The sequence below is a fragment of the Montipora foliosa genome, chromosome 13, assembly GCF_036669935.1.
Source record: "Montipora foliosa isolate CH-2021 chromosome 13, ASM3666993v2, whole genome shotgun sequence".
NCBI lineage: Eukaryota > Metazoa > Cnidaria > Anthozoa > Scleractinia > Acroporidae > Montipora > Montipora foliosa.
The window spans coordinates 22,024,589-22,032,088 of NC_090881.1; positions in this window are offsets into that span (position 1 = coordinate 22,024,589).

Sequence of the window (7,500 nt, forward strand, 5' to 3'; positions counted from 1 at the left end):
AGGTCGAAATTCTGACATGGGAAGTCAGTTAGGAGGCTGGATCATAAATTGTAACCTCCATGAAAATGGCAGTAATCAAGCCAAATTTGGCTGTTTCATTAATACTGATGATCTGAGCTGATATTTGACAGTTTGGCTATTAAATAGTGAGGCGAGTGCTCTCACAACTGCGCCATCCCTGCAACTGTATGGCCTCTCCACTGTCAAGCTGGTTGTTGATGGCAAGCATGTCAAGAGGGGGAAAAGAGCTCACATGATCACCCTACAGCCCTTGTTTGGGCTATATCTAGAAGCGTTTCTGCAGAATGTACCAAATCAGCACTAGAGTCTCAGCAGTTTTTAAGGGCGGCCTATAATACATACCAAGAATGCACAAGAGAGAGAACTGGGAGTGCTCATCAGCGTTTTGTCGTGGTAATTACTTCCTCTGAAGTTGTCAAGAAGATGTCGGATTTCGACTCTGTGAACAACTATAATATAAGTAGTGCGTCATTATATGCGCACGGTAATGGAAATGTTCGCATTCGTCAGGTCAGTTCGAAGTGGAAACTGGAAGTTGCACCTTGTCGCACTGAAACTGTTCACAAAGCATTTCTTTGCACATGACGAGAACTGGAACTGGATCGTCAACAAAAAAGGAGAGGTGCCGTTCTGCAGAATTGGAGGCGACAACGCGTTGGAACGCCTGAGCCGCTCTATGAAAGTTTCAGAAGGACTGGTTGGAATTACTTTAAATGCAAGCGCGCGGACCAAAGTTTTTCCTCATTGCTCCGAGGCTTACGAGATTAACAGCTGAGGCAAAAGAAATAGCCGGATTACTACCAGGAACTTCAGGGCACCGCAGCAATCTCTTTCCCGCTGCCACAAGACGCGAAGATTATGCCATCCAACGGTTAAGATTGAAAATTATACCTTCATCAATCCCCTTTCAATGGGCGGTAACAATCATCTCTACAATCTGGTGACAAAAAGAGTCATGGGCGACAAGATCAAGAAAGATCTGGTTCACAAGAGTGAAATAGGAAGGAAGCTATTGAAGTCCTTTGTAGACGAAAGGATCAAATCAGGGAAGATTAATCCTTGCGCTACTATAAAGAAGCGTAAACTCAATACGTGGAAAACAGTGGCAAAGTGGTAAATAAAGGTAAAAGCTGCAAAACAAATTGCGGAGCTGAAGGAAGACAGATCTCTCTTCGCACGTCTAATGAGAGTCGATCAGAAATTGACATCAAAGAAGCAGTTGGTCTTCACGAGTCATTCCTCAGTCGTCCCAAATTCGATGTTTGCTCCTGATGGTGCCATGTTTCATTGCTCTTTTGAGAGTGCTTTGATGCTAATATTAGAGAAGGAAGTAGTAAAATCCAGCGGGGAAACTGCAACCAGTACTTACAGGGCTGAACTGAAATGTCACACTGAGTTGTAATAATTGACGGTATGGCAGAAGTACTGTCAATGGATAAGACTGAATTTATCAAACCTTCCGAATACTTGGTAGAGCAGATTTGACAGATTTGATGTTCCCTCTTCCCTTAAAACTGCAACACCGGACAGACGACAAGACGCTCGATCCTGTTAACTATCGCATCACAGATTCTAGGTACATTGCAAAGGTTCCTCGGAAGAAGCTCATCGCCCATGCTAAGATCAAGGTAGAACTGACTGCCTTCCTCGCCATCAAAGTGAAGGAGAGAGCTGTGTTGAAAGAAAGCATGTTGTTGTGGCACGGGACCGAGTGTAATGTCAAGTGTCATATGAAGACAGGAGCCATCTGCAGCGGAGTGAGTGACCACAAAGAAGCTGATACAAAAATCACTGATTCTCCACGCTCTGGACACTCCTGCTGATGGTGCAACAGATCTTCGCATTCATTCACCAGATACTTGTCTTAGCTATTAGTCGCTATCCAAAATTTGGTGCCAACACTAGTTTGGTCACTGGAACAGGAAGTAATTATCATTCAATCAAGTTACTACCTATTATACATTACTGTTTACTATCGTACTTCTTAGAGATGACAGTCACGAAGTAGCCTGCAGTGCAGGCGGTTTTGGTGGTTTTCATCTTTCGATCTTTCGAGTGTTTTGCCGCCATTTTGGATTCGCTGCAGACTGGGAGAATTGGGGCGAGAATGACAGAATGTCGGAGGTGGTGGGGGGCGGGGAAGGAAAAATAAAACCTTTTCTTTCCCCTCCCCGTTCCCCAATTTTTCTTTCTCCCTCCCGCGCTTGGTAAACTTTTTACCTCGCCCCAACTCTCCACTGTTTTTCTATTTCAAGATGGCGGCCTGAACATCCAATGGAAATATATATCCACTCGCCCCGCCAAAATCCGCCTGCACTGCAGGCTATTCAGGAAGAGGATCGAGCAACAATTGAAGATGACGATGAAAATCCTGGAAAAGGGAGGCAGCAAGCAAGCGAGAAACAAATCAAGCAAGCAGACAAGCATGCCGAGAAAAAATCAGGCAAGGAAAGATGGATTGGTGACATAAAAGGGAAAAAGAAACAAAGTTATTTATGTTTGGGGAAATATCTTCAATAGATGATAGTTGCTTTTCGCATATATTTAAATTTCGATTTGTAACGGAAAAGCGCAAGAAATAATTATTATTAATTCTCTATGCAACTCTTTCATCAATTTGCGAGTCAAAGGCCGATTTCGAAAGTACGCTATATATTTCAATTTTCTGCCTTGCGGCATTTTCTTTAGATGGTGAGACCCCTGGGAGGACATTTTACCCATAACGGCGTTTGCACGCGCAAGCTTTTGTCCTGCGTTCGTTTCGCGCGATCTGTTTGATTTGCAAGAGAAGCTTGCGGTTTTCAATTGAGTGTCGAAAAGTAATTATCAAATTGCTTTGGTTTATGATTACTTCACTCAATGATTGGTTCAAAGTTCTCACGACAGCTTTTCAACCAATCAGAAGTGAAACCAAAACCAATCGTGGCTCGCGCGTGTATATTTTCCCGCGCTTTGTGTCAGCTACGTGTAATTACTTCGAGTTTTGATTGGTTTGCTGGATTGTCTCCGTCCTTTTTGATTGGTCAAAGTAATTACTTTGGTTTTGGTTTTACGACACTCGATTGAAAGTCGCTCTATACAGAGCGTTTTCACATGACGTCACGGCGGCCATGGTGGTGTTCCAAAACAAAGAAATGGAGGCCATGATGGTGTACCAAACTAACCCTTCGGGAATTGAACTCAATTTTTATGCAAATATTTTCTTTTGTTTCAGTAATCCAATATGGCTCCTGGTCACGTGAGTGAAAACGCTCTAAACGCTACGCAGCCTTTGTCATTTCGGAGGAGTACTTTTGTCTGAATCTTCTTAACTTCGAACGACCCGCTTAATCCTATTTTTATCATTTTTCTCGGGGGTCAGTAGTTATCTAACAGTTTCGAAGTTTTGATGCAAAATTTTAAGAAACTTTCAAATTTTCGGTTTTTGTTTTTACCAATCGGCAGTTCATTATGTTGTGTAGTTAGAAGGTGAAACTGTCTGTAACCTTGTTGGTAACGAAAGCAAAAATACTGGATTTGATCATGCAGCTGAACTATAACGATGCGGGAGAAATAAAATTATTTACCACGAGGGGTTTTCACGCCAATTTTTTTGGAGACGACGTGGCACAACGTTGGTCAAAATATATTTTCATATGGTTGATATCTTTTTTTTTTTTTTTGTGCACTGCGGTCCCTTGGGAAACTGTATTGCAAGGTCGTTAGCGCCTATTTACACGTTGGAGTTTCTATTGTTTATGCAAGGGTTTTAAGGTTGGTTGTTCGCGCCACTTTCCATTCACGCTAGCGACCCAGAACTTCGGTCTTTTCTTGTAGAGATTTACTATGGAGAACAGCGACAGTTGCTCGGCCGAGAAGGATTATCTACGCTATCGGCCAGTTGATGGTACCAGCCAATCTGCGTTTAATCTTAACCCATCGATCGCGGAAACCTCCAGAAGGTCAAACCAAACGCAGTCACGCATGGCAGAGTCGCCGCTTGTGCAAAATGTGTTCAATATGTTCAAGAGCTCCTTACAAGTCAAACTTGAAGAAAAAGGCAAACAGATCGAGGGAAAATCAGGGACTGACAAGCAAGTCGGTCGACTCCGATTAAAGGGAAACCAAAAGCAGTTTGAGCACAACGCCAAGCTTGATTCTGTCCTTGACAGAATTAGAGAGGAGGCTGATGGTTCCAATGTTGCGGTGAGCGAGTTGATAAAAGAAGGAAAGGAATTAATTCTAAAACGGCGAAAGCTTATCAGGATCGCGGATAAATATGTTGATGGCTGGAAGGTGGCAGATGAGTACATGTCGGATGATTTGGCGTCGTGGTCGGAGGACGATAAGCGGTTAAGAAGAGCAGAGAAACTGTCGGTCGACAAGCGGCCCAGCACCGAAGCGATTACTCGAAACGTTTTAGGAGCACCTTATCCAGCTCAGATCGGCAGCCTTTCGCGGAAAGATTTGGTTTAAGCATTGACCAGCAGTTTTCTTTGTGATCATTCATTGTGTTTTGGGTTCGCTTGCGATCCTCCCATACCTGTGGTTCAGTTTGTTTTATGGATCTATAAGATGAAAATGATTTACGTTCGTTTGAACGTAGTGAATTAGAACGTAAATATATTTTCATATGGTTGATATCTTTTTTTTTGTGCACTGCGGTCCCTTGGGAAACTGTATTGCAAGGTCGTTAGCGCCTATTTACACGTTGGAGTTTCTATTGTTTATGCAAGGGTTTTTAAGGTTGGTTGTTCGCGCCACTTTCCATTCACGCTAGCGACCCAGAACTTCGGTCTTTTCTTGTAGAGATTTACTATGGAGAACAGCGACAGTTGCTCCTCGTATGCGTGCCACTCGCCCTCCCACCCTCCCACCCTATTTATTTGTCCTTAATTTTCTGATACTGCTTTGTCTCCGTTTCAGGCCGTAGAGAGTCTAACTTCGATCAGAGCAAGTGCTTCCGGTGCCACAGACTCGGCCACTGGGCAAGGGATTGCTGTTATGCATGGCTCAGCCAAGGTGGTGGCAGATCCAATAATGCCAGCATGGCCGACGTGCCTGGATTTACCTACAAATGCCACACCGGATAAAATCCAGGACAGTGAGTCCTCTTCTGAAGGTTACGAAGACTTAGTTCAGGTACTGCGGGTTAATGACGCGTGCGAATTTGACGATAGTAGCAAGTTTGAGGTACAGGTTAAAGGAAATTTGCGTAAGAATTTGCACTTCTGGAGGGGCATCGGTGCATCTCCTTTCATTTTGAGCGTTATAGAAGAGGGTTATAAGTTACCTTTCTTTGCTTTTCCGAAAGCCGCAGCTTTTAAGAACAATAGATCAGCGCTAGAGCATGCAAAATTTGTTGAGAGTGCGTTAAAAGTGCCTTTGCAGTCTGGCCGCGTTATTCGGTGTGCCGTACCCCCGTATGTCGTCAACCCTCTTTCTGTATCTGTGCAGGCCAACGGTAAAAAGGGGCTAATTTTGGACTTGAGATACGTGAACAGGCATTTGCAGAAAAAACGTATAAAATACGAGGATTGGAAAGTGGCCATTTCATATTTTGAGTCGGGGGCTTACATGTTCACATTCGATCTTAAGAGCGGTTATCATCATAAAGAGGTTGCAACCGATCACCAGTGTTACCTAGGTTTTTTCGTGGGTTGACCCCGTTTCTAGGAGACCGCAATTCTACCGATTTACGGTCTTGCCCTTTGGGCTTTCCTCCGCGCCACATATTTTCACTAAAGTTCTGAAACCACTTGAGGTTAAACGGGGAACGCATTGCTCTTTTCTTGGATGATGGTTGGGGTATAGCCAGTACGCGTGACGCATGTGCTTCCCTCAGCATAACGATTAAAGATGACTTGCTTAGTGCAGGTTTTGTGTCTAACGATGATAAGTTTGTTTGGGAGCCTTGCCAAAGTATTCTCTAGTTAGTTATTATATGGCAGTGATAGTGGTACTATTGAAATCAGTGAGAGAAGAGTTGCGAAAATAGTTTCAACACTTTGCTCCAACATGGATTGTGAGTTTGTGATTTCTGCTAGATGCCTAGCCTCGTTTACTGGGCAGATAGTTTCTACTGGTCCCGTGGTGGGGAATGTAAGTCGTATTATGACGCGACATTGTTCTATGTCTTCTGCGTGCGCACCTTATTGGGATGCCCTTTTAGAACTGGATCAATACACGAAGGATGAAATTATTTTCTGGAAGGAAAATATTGATTTTGTCAAGTCCAGGTTTTGTTTTTTGGACAGAAAGCCTCACGTGTTTGGCTTTTCTGATGCCAGTGCAACTGGTTGTGGCGCAGTTATCTCTCTTGATTCGCAACGCGTTTGTCATAAGCTTTGGGATTCCAGTAAGGCCTCCAGAAGTTCGACTTGGAGGAAACTCCCTGCCATAAATTTTGCAATTGAGTCGTTTAGTTCTGTGCTCCCATGTAAAAATCGGAGCCTACCTAAGGAGCAAGATTAAGCTGGAGATTCAATGGATACCCAGAACTGAGAACGAGAAGGCGGACTTTATTAGTCGCCTTATCGACGTTGACGACTGGCAGCTAATTGAGAGCTTCTTCGCCACTTTAGAAGAAACCTGGGGACCCCATTCGGTTGATTTTACAACGCCAAAGTGAAAAATTTCTTCTAGAGATTCTGGAATCCTGGAAGTGCCGGTGTTGATTTTTTCGTTCAGAGCTTGGAATCAGAGAACTGCCTTGTGGTTCCGCCAGTAGTTCTTATCGCTAGAGTCCTACATTACCTAAAAGTTCAAAGGGCTTTGTTAACACTGGTGATCCCGTTTTGGCCATCGTCTAGTTTTTGGCCTTTAATCGCCTGTACTTTTACTGCTGCTTTGCAAGGTTACGTTCTGGAAGTTGGTTACCGTGCTCTCATGTATGGCAGGAACACAAATTCCCTTTTGGGATCGAAATGTTTCCGTGGGCAAGTTGCAGGCATCAGGTTTGATTTTCGTTCAAGAGAAAAAGATAATTACATATTTCGAAGGTGAAGTAGCTACACATGATGTGAAGGCTGGTGTATGTATATGAGGAAAACAAAAAAAAAAAAAAAAAAAAAAAAAAAGAAAAAAAAAGAGGAAAGTACGTGAAATAGAGCTGATAAACCAGGTATGAAAGCAGGTCGTGGGTAAACCATGAAAGTTGAGAGACGAAGTAATTCGTGGATATGGTGCCCTTACAATGATACTGAGACTAGCTTGTTTGAGGGATAAAGCTTGAACGTATGGAGATTAAAAAAGGGTAAGAAATAGAAGAAGGTAAAAGTAAAGAGAAGTGGAGGAGAATAATAAGAGGATAAGCAAAAGGAAAAAAAAAAAAAAAAAGAAAAGAAAGAACAAAGGCAAAAAGGAACACAGAGGGAGAGGAGAAGAAATAAGGTAGGAGAGAGATTGTTGATTGTTGCAGTGTAAAAGAAAAAAAAAAAGAAAAAAAAAAAAAAAAACAAGAAGGAAAAAAAATAATAAAGAAAAAGAAAAAAGAAAGAG